Genomic DNA, 16,407 nt, shown 5'->3' on the forward strand with positions numbered 1-16,407 from the left:
CCTGTGATTTTTCTCCTGGCTAAGCTCTTATCTGGGCCCTCTGCCCCCAAGCTTGCTTCCTCCTATGCGGTTTCTGCAGTGACCGAGGGGCCTTTCCAGAGTTTGAGTCTGACCTTGTCATTCCCCTACATTCAGGCCTTCAGTAGGGTCTTGATGCCTCTGTTTGGACAAAATGCCACTTTAGCCTGGCATAGAAAGCCTTTCATGGCTTTTGTCCCATCCCCAGGTGCTCATACATTGGCAAGATCAAGTCATCACTTCTCAAGCCTGGCTCAGTCCTGGGGCTGGGCAGAAAAATTCAAAAGATCATGGCCAAGTTTAACAAGTTTCTGTCCTTGAGACAAAATACAATGGGTCAGACTGAAGAATCAGCTTCCTAGGAATCAGAGTTCTTACCCAGTGTTAAGCTCTACTAATAATTGCAAGGATACAAATAGTTGTGAGGCACAGGTAAAGCAAGAGGGCTAGAACCACCAGCACTGCTCCCCAGGACCTTTTTTTTTTTTTTTTTTTGCCACATTCGGAAGTGCCCTGGCTCGGATTTATCAAAAGGGGTCTATCTGTGATACACGTGAGGTATCCCTTACTAAAAAGGGAGCTATCTCAGTCATGCAATATCTCCATTTTATTCTCTGATAGTTACATAGTTCGCACATTTCCCAGGAGCCATACCCCATAAATCCATAAGGTCCAGGTTTGTTTACCATAAGCAGTGCTAGACAGATAGGGTACATCTTGCTAAAAGCATTCCATAGATAAGAACTCTTCTGCTAGCCAATATCATTAGTGTGTTTGCCAGGGGCTGTGTCATTAGTGATTATGAGGGCGTATGACCGGGTCATCTTTTTTTCTTCCCCAGTCAAGGTTGAGATTGGCCTGCTGCTAACTCTTTCCTCCCCAGTACTGCTCTGCCTACCTCACACATGTGTGTGTTCCCAGGGCTCTGTCCTTGACTTCCTTCCATGACACACGGGCCATGGAAGACCTCCTCCATTCCTGTGGCTTCGTTTCTCTAAACAGAGGCTCCCAAATCCGTATCTCACACCCTTGACCTTCAGACCCACACATTCCACTGCCCGCCAGACACCAGCACCTTGATGCCCTCCAGGTCCTCAGACTGCATGCCATCGCTGACCCCTTGTTGCCTCTCCAGATCCATTGCTCCTCCTCTGGCCCCCCTCTCAGGGCAAAAGCACCCACATCCACCGGGTTGCCCCCAAACCTTGAATCATCCTGGTCTTCCTACTTGCTAGCTTTTGACTTAGGGTAAGTCAGAGAGGATAATCTCCCCGAGCCTCAGTTTCCACAGGTGTAAAATGGGGATAAGAGCAGTATCTGCTTCACGGAACTGTCGTGGGATGAGATGAGTTGGTGAAGATTAGGTGATGAGGGCTTATCACAGTGGCTGGCACAGTATGTGCTCAGAAACCATCAGCAAGCGTCTCTGACTCCTCTTTTCTGCCGTTCCCCAAGGCTGCTCAAGACCACATGCTATAGGTTCTACCTTCTCAGGGCCCCCTCTCTGTGTTCACCATCCTCTCCTCCGTGCTCCCGTCTCTGCCTCCACCTGTGACAACACCGTGGACCTGATCTGGCCTACTCTGTGTGGCCCCGCTAATCTCTGCTCTCCTCCACCACCGGAGAAGTGCCCCTCAATTACACATCTGATTCTGCCCCTGCCTTGGAAGACTCTACGCTGCTCTTGGGATAAATTCCAAACTCCTTAGAGTGGCTTAGGAGGCTGGATATCTTATCTGGCTGCCACCTGTCCCCCGTGACTCCCCACCTCCAATGCTAACCACTGGCCACACCAAACTTTCAGCTCCTCTGACCGTCAGGATCTGGCCGATGCCCTCCCCTCTGCCTGGAAGACTCTTCTCCCTTCTCCCACCTCCACCTGAGGCACCCTCCTTCTGTCTCCTGCACATTGCAGTGCTCTGCCTTTCCCTCATCAGAGCGCTTTACGGCTGTATGGTCACTGCCAGGTCCCATACTGGGGCCCCTCGTGGGGCTGTGAGCATCAGGGGGCAGGGGCCATTTCTGGCTTGGGTAGTGTATCCAACAGTGAGAATAGCGCCCAGCCGAGTAGGTTCCCGACATTAACTGAGTGGACGCGTTAAATGGGGGGTGGGTGAGGGGTGAGCAGGAGGGAGGAGCCCCTGAGTCAGGGGTTTCTGGTTTGGATGGAGTTGAGATGGGCGATATTAAGGGAAGTCAGATTACAGTGGAATTTTTGTATTAATGCGCTATTGGGACCAGGAGGGCCCAGGTGAGTTTGGCAGTGGGCACTGGAGATCAGGGCCCTGGAAACAGACCTAAGCCTCCCTGCCCCTCCTCTGCTGCCTTCCACAGTCTGTGCAGGGTTGGGGCACAGCGCCGGCTCTGCCTCTGGGGGTGGCGGTGGAGTGGTACGTTTTCACGAGGTTTCTTCCCTCCAACGTTGCCTTGCACCTAGATCTGCTAATTCTGCAGCAGACTAGTGCTGGAACCCATGAGGCCGGTCCATTTCGCTCCTGTTTCATGTGGCTCGTCTCTAAGGGCCTCTGGGGGGGGGTAGTTTTGGCTAGGGGTGGGGGTATTATTCCTAGCTGTCTGCAGGAAGCACTCACCATCACCCAGTATCTCCCACTGAGGTGGCTTCAGTCCCCATGAGGGAGAGGTGGCAGTGAAAAGTCACCCCTTCCTGCCCCAAATCCGACCTCTGCCGCCATGCCCAAATAAAGTACGACTTCTGACGGGGATGACAGTTTGACGGGCTCTGGACTGAAGGGTGTCGGGAAGAAGGGTGTAGGAGAGGGTGGAGCCGTGTTTCCTTGATCTGCACATGGCATGTGGATGCTCTTTGTGGGGGGCGGTCCCCTGTCACTCCTCCCTCCTCTCCTCCTGCCCCTGCGTTTTGCAGATTTTGCTGTGTCTTCCATCCCCGGACTGTGCTGGCTTCCTCTCTGCCCATTTTCTGGTGGCTCTGCAGAGGGAGGGCTGAGCCCTGCTCTGAGGAGGGGTGAGGGGAAGAGGAGCGTGGGAAGGAGCGGGGAGGCTCCCACCCCAGGCTGGGGCTGGTTTCCTCTGAACCAGCAGCAATCAAACACGCCTCACCACTGTGAGAATTAATTCCCTTCTCAAGCTTCCCTTCAGATAGGTGAGAAATGTGTGTGCCTCCTATTAACATGAGCGTGACCCCGTATCTTGTGAAATGACAACCCTGGCCTGATTATGCTCAGGGAGCATCCCCACCTGCCTGCCCTGGGCTGCATGACAAAAGCTCCCTCGTATTAACTGACAAATGAACATTGCGCATCCATACCTTCCGTGTGATCCGCAGACAATGCCTGCTTCCTTCCAGCCGTAGGACAAGGTCAGGAAGACAGTCTAGTTTCCCTCACCGTGTACCCAGCAGCACTGGAAGGGAGAGGGGGAAGCTGTTCACAGGCGTGGCTGGAGGAGTGTGAGGCTGGGAGCAGGGTGGCCTGGTCAGGTCTGTCTGCTGGCTGTGTATTTGGGATTGAGTCCCCTCCCTTCTGTGAGAGCAAACGGCTGGCCCATTAGACCTGGAAGGGCTTTTGAGTCTGATACTTGCTGATGCCAGGCTCTCACTGAGTATAGCCTTAGAACCTCATAAAAACGAGGCTCCCGTTTTCAATGTTGGAGGAAGAGTCTAGAAAGTTCTCTAGGAGACAGAGTTAAGAAGCCAGCTCGGCGGTTGGAAAAAGGCCCTCCCTCAAGATACAATGCTGCTCAAGGCACCAGAAGAGCTTCTCTTCCTGGAGACTCAAAGCCCAGCGTGGCCTGTGTGTCTAGGGGGAGGCAGAGGAGGGTATTGGGACTGGGGGGGGGTGGACAGGGCAGATGTTCCTTTGTTCAGACACTCGCTCACCCATCAGATATTTGTTGAGCGCTTCCTGGGATCAGGGAGCATGGCAGAGTGGAAGAAGGTCTGCAGTCAGTCGGAGCTCCGTTTGCCCTCAGCTCAGCCTCTTACTCAAGTGTGACAGGGACAAAGGGCTGCTGGCCTCTGGGCTGTGGCCGTGCTGTGCTGCCGGCGTGAGGATGAGCTGAGACGGTGTTCCTGGGGGGGTGTGGCCTCCCTGCGCGCTGTCCCCTTCTCCCTCCTCTGCATGCGCTGTCCTAAGTGTGTGCACAAATAGCTTCGCTACAGAGGAGGGACCAGGGCACCGTAGTCGGGGGACTCAGAGGAACGAGAGGCGTGACCAGAGCAGTTTCGTGGGATGGCGCTGAGTTGAGCCTGGAGCGGGCCGGCATTTGAAGGAGAAGGGAGGAAGGTCATTGCAGGGGCAGGGAACAGCCTGAGTAAAGGCACAGATGCACAGAGCTTGGGAGGGATGAGAAGGAGGAGAAAGAAGCCTGTACGGGGGGTGCGTGAGGGCGAGCATGCTGGGCAGGATGGTGCTTCTGTGCACGCTCTGGGGGAGGCCTGTTCGGACCACTGTGTCGTGAGAGCTGGGGGTGCCCTATCCTGGGGTCTCCACGTACAGAACAGCAGTCCTGGTGTGATACTTCCTTCTCCCTTACTGTCCAGGACTGGACACTGTTAACACAGGTCTCTGTTCCCTATTATCTTACTTTTTCTCAACTCTTAAGTATGGGGGAAACTGCCATTTGCTTGGTCTTGGAATAATCTGCCCTTTCTTCTTGCAAAATAAGAAGAAAGCCTTCCTGTTGCCTTCTCTGCCTTTTTGTTCTCCAGAGCACACCTCTCTGTCTTCCCCACGTTGACTAGTGCTTCATTTTTGACTCCCCACGCTACAGTCCCAGCTCTGTGGGGGCACGGAGCGGCTGTTTGCTTTGCTCCTGTGCCCCCAGCCCTTGGAGGACTGCTGTAACTGTTAGGCTTTCAGTGCGTATTTGGAGAATCATTGAATGAGTGGCAGTTGGGTCGATGATTCTTGGATCACTTGACATGGGGCACACATTGAAGTGGCAAGATGCTGAGTGAATCAGCCAAGCCCAGATTCATTGGAGATCTTGTGACGCTCGTGGCTGAGTGGTGACTATTATAGGATGCTCAAAGCTTCCAAGGAGACGATAGGGCCTGAAGTTATGCTAAGGGCTACACTGGCAGGCTGACTCCTCTCATCTCCAGTAACCCTGGCTTGTCATGGGGTGCTGATCGTTATGGTGATGGCACGGCTGAACTGAATGGCACAAAGGGAGAAGGGGTTTTTGACTAATCCACGGGCTTGGTTCAAATGAAATCCTTTGAAATAGCGTTGAAAAGGGGTATATCGTTTTCCCGCAGTGTTGGTAGGTATCATGACATCAGTAACATTTCCTAATCTTCAGTGAGCAGCCAGACTGGTTCCTGTCTTCTCTCTGTTACTTGGGTCCCCATGGGACCAGGGATAGTAAAGGAAGGAGGGTCCTGATAGAACATGTAGCGGCATATCAGTGGTTATGAATGGACATCCACTGCCCTAGCCCACTTCCTGCTCCTGCCATGCCTGTGGGCACTCTCAGGGGATTGCCTTACCCATCTTTCCCCCAAATGCCAGACCTGGAGGTGGTGCAGCTGACGTGGACGGGACCAGGTACAGACCCCATGGAGAAGCAGGACAGGGGCAGCAGGAGGGGCTGGCGTCGGGGTGGGGACAGCACAGGGGAATCTTCAGATCTGAGGTGACTCCTGAAGGTGCTAGCGCGTGGTGTCGTTCACCAGGATAGGGGTCCCTGGAGTAAGACATCATCCCCAGGCCGGGGAGGGGGATGCTTGCACCCCTGGGTGGATGTGAGGTGAAGTTACGTATTGTAGAGTACGTGTCCCCCTCCGGCCCTGATGCAGGCTCACTGGGAAAGGCTGGTTCCCGGATCCTGCCCCTCCCTTTCCTTCTTCCTCCCTGGCATATTCTTTCAATCTCCTCCTTTCCCCTTTCTCAGACATCTTAGGATGAGCAGCTGGGGAAGAGGAGCCATGGAATAACATCCGATCAGGGAAAGGTTATTAACCCAGGATTATAATCATGGTGCCTTCCCATGTCTCTTATAGGGGAAGAAGGTGGACGCCATGGCTTAGCTGAAAGCCAGCTTGGTACTCCCCTCAAGGAGCCTGTGCATCACAGATTCCTGCCAGGCCCTCCGGAGCATGTACCCCACGCCCGGGCCCAAGGCCTCTTCCCAAAGAGGGGCGATCTCTCTGCCCTCAGCGCTTTCTCCAAAGAGGTAAGACCCATGTTGCCTGAGCCTGTGATGGGCAGCAAAGTGCACTCAACACTGAGTCCCTGGTTCCAGGGGCTGACAGTCAGCTGTTGGGTGGCTGCGTTTTATTTGCCTGCCTCACCTACACCATGACCTCTTCTGGGCTGTGGCTGTGCTCTCACCTCTGGTGTGGAGGGAGGAGCCCTGGCCCAGGTGACTTTCTCTGAGCACCTGTTCTGTGCAAGGCTCTGGGCTCAGTGCTTGGGACACGCCATGGATCAGACAGAGGCTTAGGGATCTCAGCCGTTTCGTTGGCACGTAGATCCCTGTAGCTTGGAGGAGGGTGCCACTGACCTTGGCTGCGTGTGGCTGTGTGAGTGGAGTGGAGAAGGTGAGAAGAGGCTTCTTGCTGATTTCTAGGTTGCTTCAACAGCCCCTGTTTGGCATTTCAGCTCTTCCATCACCTGTGGAATATTAAATTCCCTCTGTTTGAAATACCAGGAATGGTCTTGTCTCTCTGGATGCTGACTGATACAGGTGTTTGAAGAGGGTAGAGCACGTGTGGTCCTAGGGGAAGGAGTAGCCGGTGAGACGGTATGGTATACAGACTAATATCCCCCCAAAGATGTCCACGTCCTAATCTCTGGAACCTATGACTGTGTTACCTCACAGAGCAAAAGGGACTCTGTTATCCAGGGCCTCATGTAAACACAGGGTCTTTATAAGACAGGGGCAGAAGAAGAGAGTCGGAGAGGGAGATGTGGTGATGGAAGCAGAGGTTGGAGTGACTGGATTGCTGGCTTCGACTGGGTGGAAGAAGCCATTAACCAAGGAATGCAAGCAGCCTCTAGATGCTGAAAAAGGCAAGAGTACAGATTCTCCTGTAGAGCCTCCAGAAGGAATGTAGTCCCACCAACACTTTGACTTTAACACGGTGAAAATCATTTCAGACTTCTGACCTCCAGAACAGCAAGATAGTAGATTTATGTTGTGTTAAGCCAGTAGGTATGTGGTACCTTGTTATAGCAGCAATAGGAAACTAATACAGAGGGCCAGAGTTCAAGATGCTGTAAATCACGCAAAGGCGTTTTTGGATCTTGTTCTCTAGGGCTGAAGGCTTATTGCTGCTCAGGAGCCCACGTGTGCTAAGTTTATGAGCTCTGAAGTCAGGCTGCCTGGGTTTGAACACCCGCTTTGCCAATGACCAGCCTTGTTAGGCAGGGCTTTAACCTCTCAAAGCTGCAGTGCTTACATCTCCAAAGCAGTGGTATAGTCGTTCTTGTCTCACAGACATGTAAGGATCAAATGAGATGATGCGTGTAGGCTCTTTGGCACAGCACAGGTCACAAAAGCGATTGATACTCTCACTTGCTTTGCAACTTTGGACAAGATGGTGTCTCGCTTGGAGTGAGCCTTGATCCCTACATCTGCCGAGAGGAGGTAATAGTAGGCCCCCTAGCCTCCACACCCTGCAGGAATAAGTGGATTTTGTGATATGATGAATTGGAGAGGGAGGTTACCTCTGTACACCCCTGCTGGCCTGGCTGGAGCTCTCTACCTTCCCATGGAGGGAGCAGGTGCCAGCTCGCCCTGCCGACCCAGTCCCTTCTGCCCCCAACTCTGCAGGCATTCCTGGATCCCTGTGCCCCTTAAGGGCTCTCCTGGTTTCTGCTCCCCTGCACTGTGCTCTAGGCATAAGCTGTTTTAGTTACAAATGCCTTGAAATGCTACACCTTCCCTGCCCACCTGGACCGGCCTCCCCAGGCCCAGCTGCCAGGTATTGATTTCTCCTTTAACTATTACTGCAGCCCAGGAGCATGCGTGGATTAATTGACGGCTCGGCTTGTACCTGCGCACTTCATTAACAGCTGCTACTAATTAGCAGGGTAGTCATTAAGAGACCTGCTGGGGTTTTGAGGATAATAGTATTATTTTTTTCCCATGACTCTTAAGCACACAATAAATTTTGGAGTGAAAGTCCATGATCCCAGGTTGGGATGGAAGTCATGGCGTGGTGTGTGCTCACGGCTTGCCCCTAAGAACACAACAGAAACTAGAAAATCACCATAGTGGGACCAGAGTCAGGAGGGCCTTAGAGTCGTCTGGTCTACCACATATGCCTGGGAGAGGGGCCTCACTATCAAGGTCACACAGAGACAGGGAGGCAGAGCTGGGACAGGCAACCAGGGCTGCTGACTTTGCTCCAGGCCAGGGCTCTGTTTACTAACTGGGGACTCTGCTGCATGCATTTGGATAGCTTGATGGGGGAGGTTGGACCATGCACATAGCCATGTCCCCTATTGCCCCTGCCCCAAACCCGAGGCGCTTTCCCCAAGATGGTGCTGCATTTCCTTTCCCAATTCTGGGCCTCCTCACATTTTGTCCACATCACTCTACCTTCCATCTCCTTGCTCCTGGAACCCCTTTCTCTGTCTTTAGCAGGCTTACCTCCAAATGGGCAGGACTCAGCAGTTGGCCTGCAGTGGACCCTTTGGGTTATCCATGCTGATGGAAATACATAGTGAGTGGAATTAAGCCTGAAGTGTGTGCATTTGGACAACTTATTGACCCTCTTGGAATGTCATCCAGCAAGTGGGCTAATGTGTGTAGAGGGCCGGGCACAGGATGGGCATAGAGCGAGTGAGTGAGTCCTCAGTAGATGACAGCCATGTACCCTGGGCTCCTTAGGAAGGTGCACCTGTGGCCCAATCATTGTGCTTTTCTCAAGCTGACTTGAATCATTCACTGAGCAAACATTGAGATGTTTTACAGCAAAGGAATAGAGCCTTGACTTATTATTTCCTTCTTGTTTTAGAGATAATGTTAATAGTAATTCCAATCACTCACCTTCCCTGTAAGCTCACTGTGTGTCAGGAGGTACTGTTCTAAGTGCTTTACATGGATTAATTTATTTTATCTCTTGACAACCCTATGAGGCAGGTGATTTAGTTATGTTTCCTATTTCGTAGAAGCGAAAATGAATGTACTAAACTTGCTCATGGTCGCCTAAGAAGGAGGTGGAGCTGAACCCGGCATCCTAGCCCCAAGTCCAAGCCCTTAGTCATGGAACTCCTCAGCCCCTTAGAGGGGTCGAGTTCCTGGCTTAGGGAACCCTCTGTCCCCCAGTGCATGCTGCGTGGGTGGCAGCTGAGTTTGTGTCACGTGTCCGTATCCTCCAGAGCTCAGCTGGTTGATCCAAGGTGGGCACTTGAAGCAAAGGCTTCCCTACACTGTATGCTTTGGGTTTTATGGCTCAAAAGCCTAAGATGGGCCAATTTGACTCCTAACTGGTGGAGGTGTCAGAAAGAGACTGAGCCTGGGAGGGGGAAGAGCTGATGAGCTGCACTTAGGACTGGGGGCCAGTCATGGTCACCAGCTGTGAGTGGCTGGAGGGAGCTGGCCAGCCAGGAAGGAGGGCAGAGAGGTGCGTGGATGCGATGAGAGAGACCCCTGGTCTTGGACGGGTGACTCACAATGCTGGTTTCCATGGAGCTTGTTGCTCCTGGCCTTCTGCTTTGGGATCCTGGTGAGGACCTGCTTTATACTGAACTAGTCTCTCTCCCTGAGTCTCTCTTATTGAGCTAGTGCCCCTTTTTTCCTCATAAACAGGAGAACTCTAAGATGAACAATTCTCTTATCGGGCTTACAGGGTACTGATGATTCGAGGAGGGGCGCAACCCCATCTATGGTGTGCATCTCCTCCTGCACAAGGACAATATCCTAAAATGACATGACTGGGACTTTAAAGTAAAGGTCTCTGGAGACAGTGCTCAGCTGGTGATAAACATCCGTACTGGTCAGGGTGAGGACGGGCTGCTCTATCATGATAATGCAGTGGCATAAGGAGGATTGAAGTTCCTTCCTTTCTCACCTTACAGTGTAAGGTGAACGGCCCAGGTTGGCAGGGCAGCTCTGACCCAGTCATTCAGGGACTGGGGTGCTCCGACCCACTGCCCCACCCTCCCTGAGAGCCTTCTTGTGGTCTCGGTGGCAGGGGCTGCCATGCCTGGCTCTAGCCGGAGGTGGAAGAGAGCATGGAGGGGGCACCCCGATATCTTACATCACTTCCATTCCACTTCCACTGGTGACAGCTTAGCACATGGGCCCACCCAGCTGCAAGGGAGGCTGGGAAAGGGAATCCTGACCTGGGGTCAGCAAATGTTTTCTGTAGAGGGCCAGATAGGAAATATTTTCAGCTTTGAGAGCCATATTCTCTGTGTTGCAAGTACCTGACTCTGTCCTTGTATCTTGAAAGCAGCCGTTGGCAATATGCAAATGGATGGGCATGGCTATATCCCAATAAAACTTTATTCGTGGACAGTAAAATTTGAATTTCATATAATTTTCATGTGTCATGAATATATTTTCTTTTTTCAACCATTTAGAAATGTAAAAACCATTTTTAGCTCATGGGCCATTCAAACATAGGCGGTGGTCTGATGTGGCCCGAGGGGCATAGTGTGCAGACACTCCTGGTCTGGATGGTGACCTGGCCATTTTTCTGTCAGGGGAGATTGAGTTTTGGTGGAGAGTGAGTGGTCCCCACTACAATATCCACTCCAGGCTTTGCTAAGAGAGGGGCATTTTAGCAGAAGCAAGGTGTCCTCTGCCCCCTTCTCCGTACGAAGAGAAGAGTAGAGTTTGCTGGGTGGAAACAGCTATGCCGCTCTCCCCAAACTTGCCAGGAGCCAGGAGCAGAAGCAGCCATGCCCTGAGAGGTTCCTGATGTCAGAGGCTGTGGAGAGGGTTACAGTGTCACCTAAGGAGCTGGCAGCTGGCCTCCCCCAGTGCTGGAGGCCAGCTGGGACGAGGACACCAGTGGCCAGAGTTACACAGGATACTGCAGGTAGTATCCAGTTCCCCACCAAGGGGCAGCCAGTCACTCACAAGCAGGGCCCTCCCATTCTTGCTGCTGGGGCTCGTGGAAGCTATGCAGGAGGTGGCTTTGAACTGGACAGTGATACTCTTTAATCATTAGAAAGTGACTGCTACAGGTATTAAATGGGACCAGGAAAATCATCAGCAAGGATGAAGATACTATTATTTGGCAAGTTTGTTTTCTTCCATCCCTCCCTCCCCTCCCTCAACTACCAGCTTGTGGGGTTGGGGCTTGCAGAGCAAAGCTGATAGCAGCTACTGAGAATCATTAGAATCATTCTGTGTTTGTACATCGCTGAGTTCGTACCGTCAATCAAAATAGCTACATATATTTTTGACATCAACTGCCAATTATTCTTTCTGTGCTGCAGAAAAATCAGAACCAAAGACAGAAACATTCACCCAAGGGTGTTAGATGTGGACTCAGACCAGCCCGGGTTTGAGTCCTGGTTCTATCAGATCCCATGTGACCTCCACTAGCCCTGTAACCCCTCTGGACCTCAGCCCCCTCATCTTTAAATGGAGGAGAATAACACCTGTTGTGCAGGTGTGTTGGAAGAAACCCATTTCTAATGCAAAGGGTGCATTTGTTCAAATGAAAATGATGATTTTTTTCTTCTCTCTGGGCCTCAGGTTCCTCATTTATAAAATGCATGGGTGGACTGTGGTCCATTCTTGTCCTGACAATCAGTAATTATGTTGCCAGTGGACTTATGAGAAGGAGAAAGCTGTCCTTCAGAGGTGCCTCCTCCTGGTGGGAGGTTTTGAAGCTGAAGGAAGCAGTGGCTTGATCAGGAAACTCCTGCTTTCAGACCCTCCCTATCCTTCCTGGCACAGCTCAAGCCTGCCTCCTCCAGGAAGCCCTCCTGGATTCCTCCAGGCACAGGCCATCCCACCCTTTCTGAAAGACCCAAGTATTTGACCTTGACCTCCACCCCATTCTTTTTCCCCTACTTGCTGATTTGATGGTCGCAGACTCCCTATAACCACTTCTGTAACCCTGACCCTAACCCTAACCCTAACCTTGAAACCCTAACCCTACCACTGAGGTCTATGAATGGGTCCAGTGTGGAACTGTGAGCTGGAGGTGCTCTGTTGTGGGGCCAGCCTGGCAGGACTCAGGTATCTCACATTCCTACCAGGCAAAGGGGAGCTAAAGCACCCAAATCCCCCAGCCAGGAGACCCTGTTGGTAGCCACGTCCTCTTGGGGCCTGGGGCAATATGGAGAGGACAGAAACCAGCTGGCTCACAGACCATGCAGACAATCTATAGGCCTCATGACCCCCACTGGCTTCATGGAAGCAGGCGATGAAGCATCTCAGGTGGAGGTCCGCCCCTTCCTTCTATCACACTACCAATACCCATCCTGGGAGAGTGACCTTATCTGGGGACATGTGAGGATGCAAACTGGCCAGTGAGATGTATGTTGAAGATGCTGTTCCTTGTTGGTCTCATTGAACATCTAAACTTCTAGTAGGAATATAGCACACTGTGTTCTGTGACATCATTCGATTCATCTATTAATTCATTCAGCAATATGGTCGGTCCACCAGGTGCTGGGAAAACAGGGGCCAACAAGGCAGAAATAGTCCCTGGGATTGTGGAGTTTACAGATTGGGGGGAATCTACACAATTCAGCAAACAATTGCAGAAGTATTTGATGAGATTGCAGCCTGGGCTATGGAGTTGAAGGTGGCCAGACCATGGTAAGGTGGGGTGATGCAGGGCAGAGCACCTGGAATGTTCCAGGCTGAGGGACCACGGGTGTGAAAGAAGACGGATGAGAGGAGCAACATTAGTCTGGGAGCTGAAGGGAGACCCCTGTATCTGGACAGCAAAGCATGGAGGGAGCAGGGGACAACGTGGTGCTACAGGGGGTAGGGGGACACTAGACTCCAGGAGCCCTTGATGAGCATCGTAACAGTGTTTGGACTTTAGTCTGAGGGCATGGGAAGCTCTGGAAGCTTTCTGGACAGTGGTACATGTGATGGGCTTTCATTTTAGAAGGATTCCTCTGGCTGTTGGGTGCAGGGTGCACTGGTAAGAGGATGATCGGGGAGAGGTGGGCAGCTGTAGTCACCTAGGTAATGTGTGTGGGTGGCTAGGTTAGGTAGAATGGAATGCAGTGGAAGAAGAGGAAGATGTGCTCAAGAGCTATAAGGAGGAAGAGCCAACAGGACTCGGATATGGGGGAGAGGGAGTTACAAGATGATTCCTAGGTCTCTGTTTTGAGCAATTGGATGGATGGTGGCGTCTTTAACTGAGGTTGGGGCACAGAGGGAAAAGCTGACTTTAGGAGGATGGATGTGTTATGAGATATCTGAGAGACACCTAAGTGGATCTGGGGTTTAGGAATGAGTTCTGGGGCATCCATAAAAGTAGGAAGTCATTGGCATGGAGACGGCCACTGACTCCCCTGGAGGGGTCAGATCCCTCCACAGGAGAGTGTAAAGGCCTGGAATGAGGCCTGGGAAATGGTTATCAATGCTCCATGGCCTCTGTCTATAGAGGAGACCAGTCCTCATTTATATAGCAATTTCACAGCCCCTTTGGTCAACCAGGGGGAAAGCAAAGACAGAACTGAGACAGCAGTAGCAGGTGTAGATGGGCGAGGGCGGTCCTGGTGCCTCTTCCTTCTCCCCCTCGGCCTCAGGGCCTTTGCAACTGCTGAACTGATCCCTGGACCACCTTTGCCCCACCTTTGGCCTGGCTGGCTCCTGATTTTTCAGGTCTACTTCAAATGACACCTCCTCAGAGATGCCTTCCCCCACCGCCCCGCCCCAAACTGCGCTCCCCCAGGAGTCCCACCACGGCACTGGGCTCCATTTTCTTCACCTGCTGGCACTCTCTGAAATCCTTTCTGCATCCCTGTGTGCATCTTTTTCCCGTTTCTCCTGACCAGAACCTAAGACCCCCGCGGGCAGGGACCTAGCCCTTGTGCTGTGGATGGCTGCTTCCCCAGCATTCTCCTCCGCTCCCCCGTCCCCTCTCTCCTGCTGGATCCCCAGGAGCAAATCCTGTGGGCTCCAGCTTTGAGGTCTCCCTGGGGATCAGTCTGTTTCCTACCTCAGCCACCTCCCTCTGAACTCAGTGCATCAGCATGCCTTGCTTGGGTGATCTTTTTTTCGGGAAAATAGTTATTTTTCATGAAAATGTAATTTATGAGGTAGTAGTTTTTTGTGATACATTGGTGTGTTCTCCTCTTTTTATTGATGTGCAGTTGATGTACTATATTATGTAAGTTACAGGTGTACAATATAGTGTGATTCACACTTTTTAAAGGTTATACTCCATTTATAGTTATTATAAAATATTGGCTATATTCCTTGTGCTGTACAATATACCCTTGTAGCTTATTTTATACATAGTAGTCTGTACCTCTTACTCCCCTGCCCCTATATTTCCCCTCCCTGCTTCCCTCTCCCCACTGGTAACCACTAGTTGTTCTCTGTATCTGTGAGTCTGCTGCTTTTTTGTTATATTCACTAGTTTGTTGCATTTTTTAGATTTCACATGTAAGTGATATCATACAGTGTGTGTCTTTCTCTGTCTGACTTACTTTGGGTGACTTCTTTTTCTTCCCTCCACCCTTCCAGTGCAGTATCCACTTGCATCTACCTAAAATGGAAATCTGAGCCTGTGCCTCTTATACTTGAAACTCTTTCAAACGGCATCTGAAAATAAGTCCAGATGTGGTTGATATTTTCCAGAGGCCTCTATACTCTAGTCCCTGCCTACCTTTCCAGTCTTCTCGACTGCTTTGCCCTGGACTCTTTGGTCCAGACCTATGGGGCTCTCAGCATCTCCAAGGAACCACTCACTCTCTTTCACCTTGGTGCCTTTGCCTGGGCTCATCGGAGCTCTATAAATACTTACTGAATGAATAAATGATAAATCCAGGAGAACAAAGGGAGAAAGAATACTCAGGAGTATTTCTCTCCCCTTAAGGGGAAGCCTGGCAGCATCTTTCATTTTCCTTGTGTCTCTCTCTCTTAAGCCTCAGACACTTCCCCTCTTCCTAGCTTTTGATGCCTGAACCTCAACCCAGTACCTCCAGTTGCCTCCAGGGCCCCAGCTACCCCAGGCAGCCTTAATTAATTGTAAAATTGATTAAGCAGCCCCCTTTGTTAGGCTGGACTGGTGTTTATTTGTATTTTCATATTATTATCCTTTTATACTTCTCTGGGCATCCTCAGCTCTCTACTGACACCTTTTATTGGGGAAATGTTAATTTAAAAATCATCTATAATGCAGGTGTCACAAATCAAAGCTGTTCGGTAATGAGTTGCTCTTATGTCGTATAAAAACAATTAATTAAAACCCTTTCTGAGAGAGCGGTGCCAGCAGATTTATGTTTCCCAGTGTCTCCCCTCAACCTTCCTTTTTAAGGACCCTCATGCACTTGGCTGGCTTCTCTAGCAGGATGGTTTCCTCCCGTCTCTGCTCAGGAAATCGAGTCCCAGCCTGGTGGAGTGTGGAAGGCTCCAGGAGGGCGTCTGGTCCTTCCTCCTTGTATTTAGAGCACCAAGAGCGACTTTGCTGTGGTCATACAGCAGTTGAGTGGCAGCGCCAGGCTCAGAACAGCCTCTGCCGCCTGGGTCCTGGCCTGGTCATCTCTGCTGGCGTTTCTGCTGCCGTCCTCCTGACAAGGCTCACTGACCAGGGGACCATGAGCAGCTACGCTGCTGTTTTGCCAGTGCTGGTCCAGTAAATGCCACTCGTTTCCCCACTGACAGACACAGTTACTTCGCAAATGCTTTCCGCTCTTTGCTAATCAATTCAGCACGTAGGAAATATAATCCAGGGTGTCTAAGCTCTGGTCTTGCCTCTGCTCTCGTTCCATCGTGTAAACATGGGTAAATCACTTCTCCTTGGTTGGGCGTCGGTTTCTCCCTCTGCACAATGGGAACATTGATTTAGAACAGGAATTGCACAGTGAAGTACCTCCAGGTGCCATGAACAAATAAGGCAGGCCTGATGGAATTTGTGAAAGACTGGAGAAGAGGATGCTCCTTCTGAAGGGGACGGCCTCTATCACCCCCAGATGTTTGCTGCATCTGGGAACTTGGGAACACAGACCCGATGTTGCTCTTTTTCACGAGACGCTGGAAATCCAGCTCAAGATTTTAAAATGTTGGCAAGGGTGCCGGCCATTGGTTAATTTGCCCTCAGGTCCCCTCCTCGCCATTCTCCTGTTCTGCTCTGTATGCTGGGGGACTGGCCCCTTCAGGCTTCTGGGTGGGTTGCGTGGAGTCAGTGAGAGGCTCTGGTTGGAGATGGGAAGGTGAGAGGGTGGGAGGTAGGAGAAGCCAGGGTGTCTCCCCCATCTCTCTGACTCAGGCACCATCTCTGGCAATGCTCGTGTCTCTGTGACCTAC

The 16,407-nt window shown here is 51.5% G+C and overlaps 1 long non-coding RNA gene across 2 annotated transcripts in view; it reads left to right on the forward strand.

Moving 5' to 3' along the window:
* The window catches only part of LOC111183552 (uncharacterized), a 430,485-nt gene that overhangs the window by 89,877 nt on the left and 324,201 nt on the right, over positions 1-16,407 (forward strand). The window contains exon 2 of one of the 2 annotated variants that reach the window (XR_016388080.1): positions 6,002-6,174. This is a non-coding gene — a long non-coding RNA (uncharacterized LOC111183552). Of the gene's footprint in view, positions 1-5,594; positions 6,175-16,407 lie in introns of those variants that run through there. The other variant, XR_016388081.1, reaches the window with a different exon arrangement.

This window comes from Delphinapterus leucas, chromosome 16 (assembly GCF_059928025.1).
Source record: "Delphinapterus leucas isolate spDelLeu-1000000601 "Yukka" chromosome 16, BTC_Dleu_Yukka2, whole genome shotgun sequence".
NCBI classification, from domain to species: domain Eukaryota; kingdom Metazoa; phylum Chordata; class Mammalia; order Artiodactyla; family Monodontidae; genus Delphinapterus; species Delphinapterus leucas.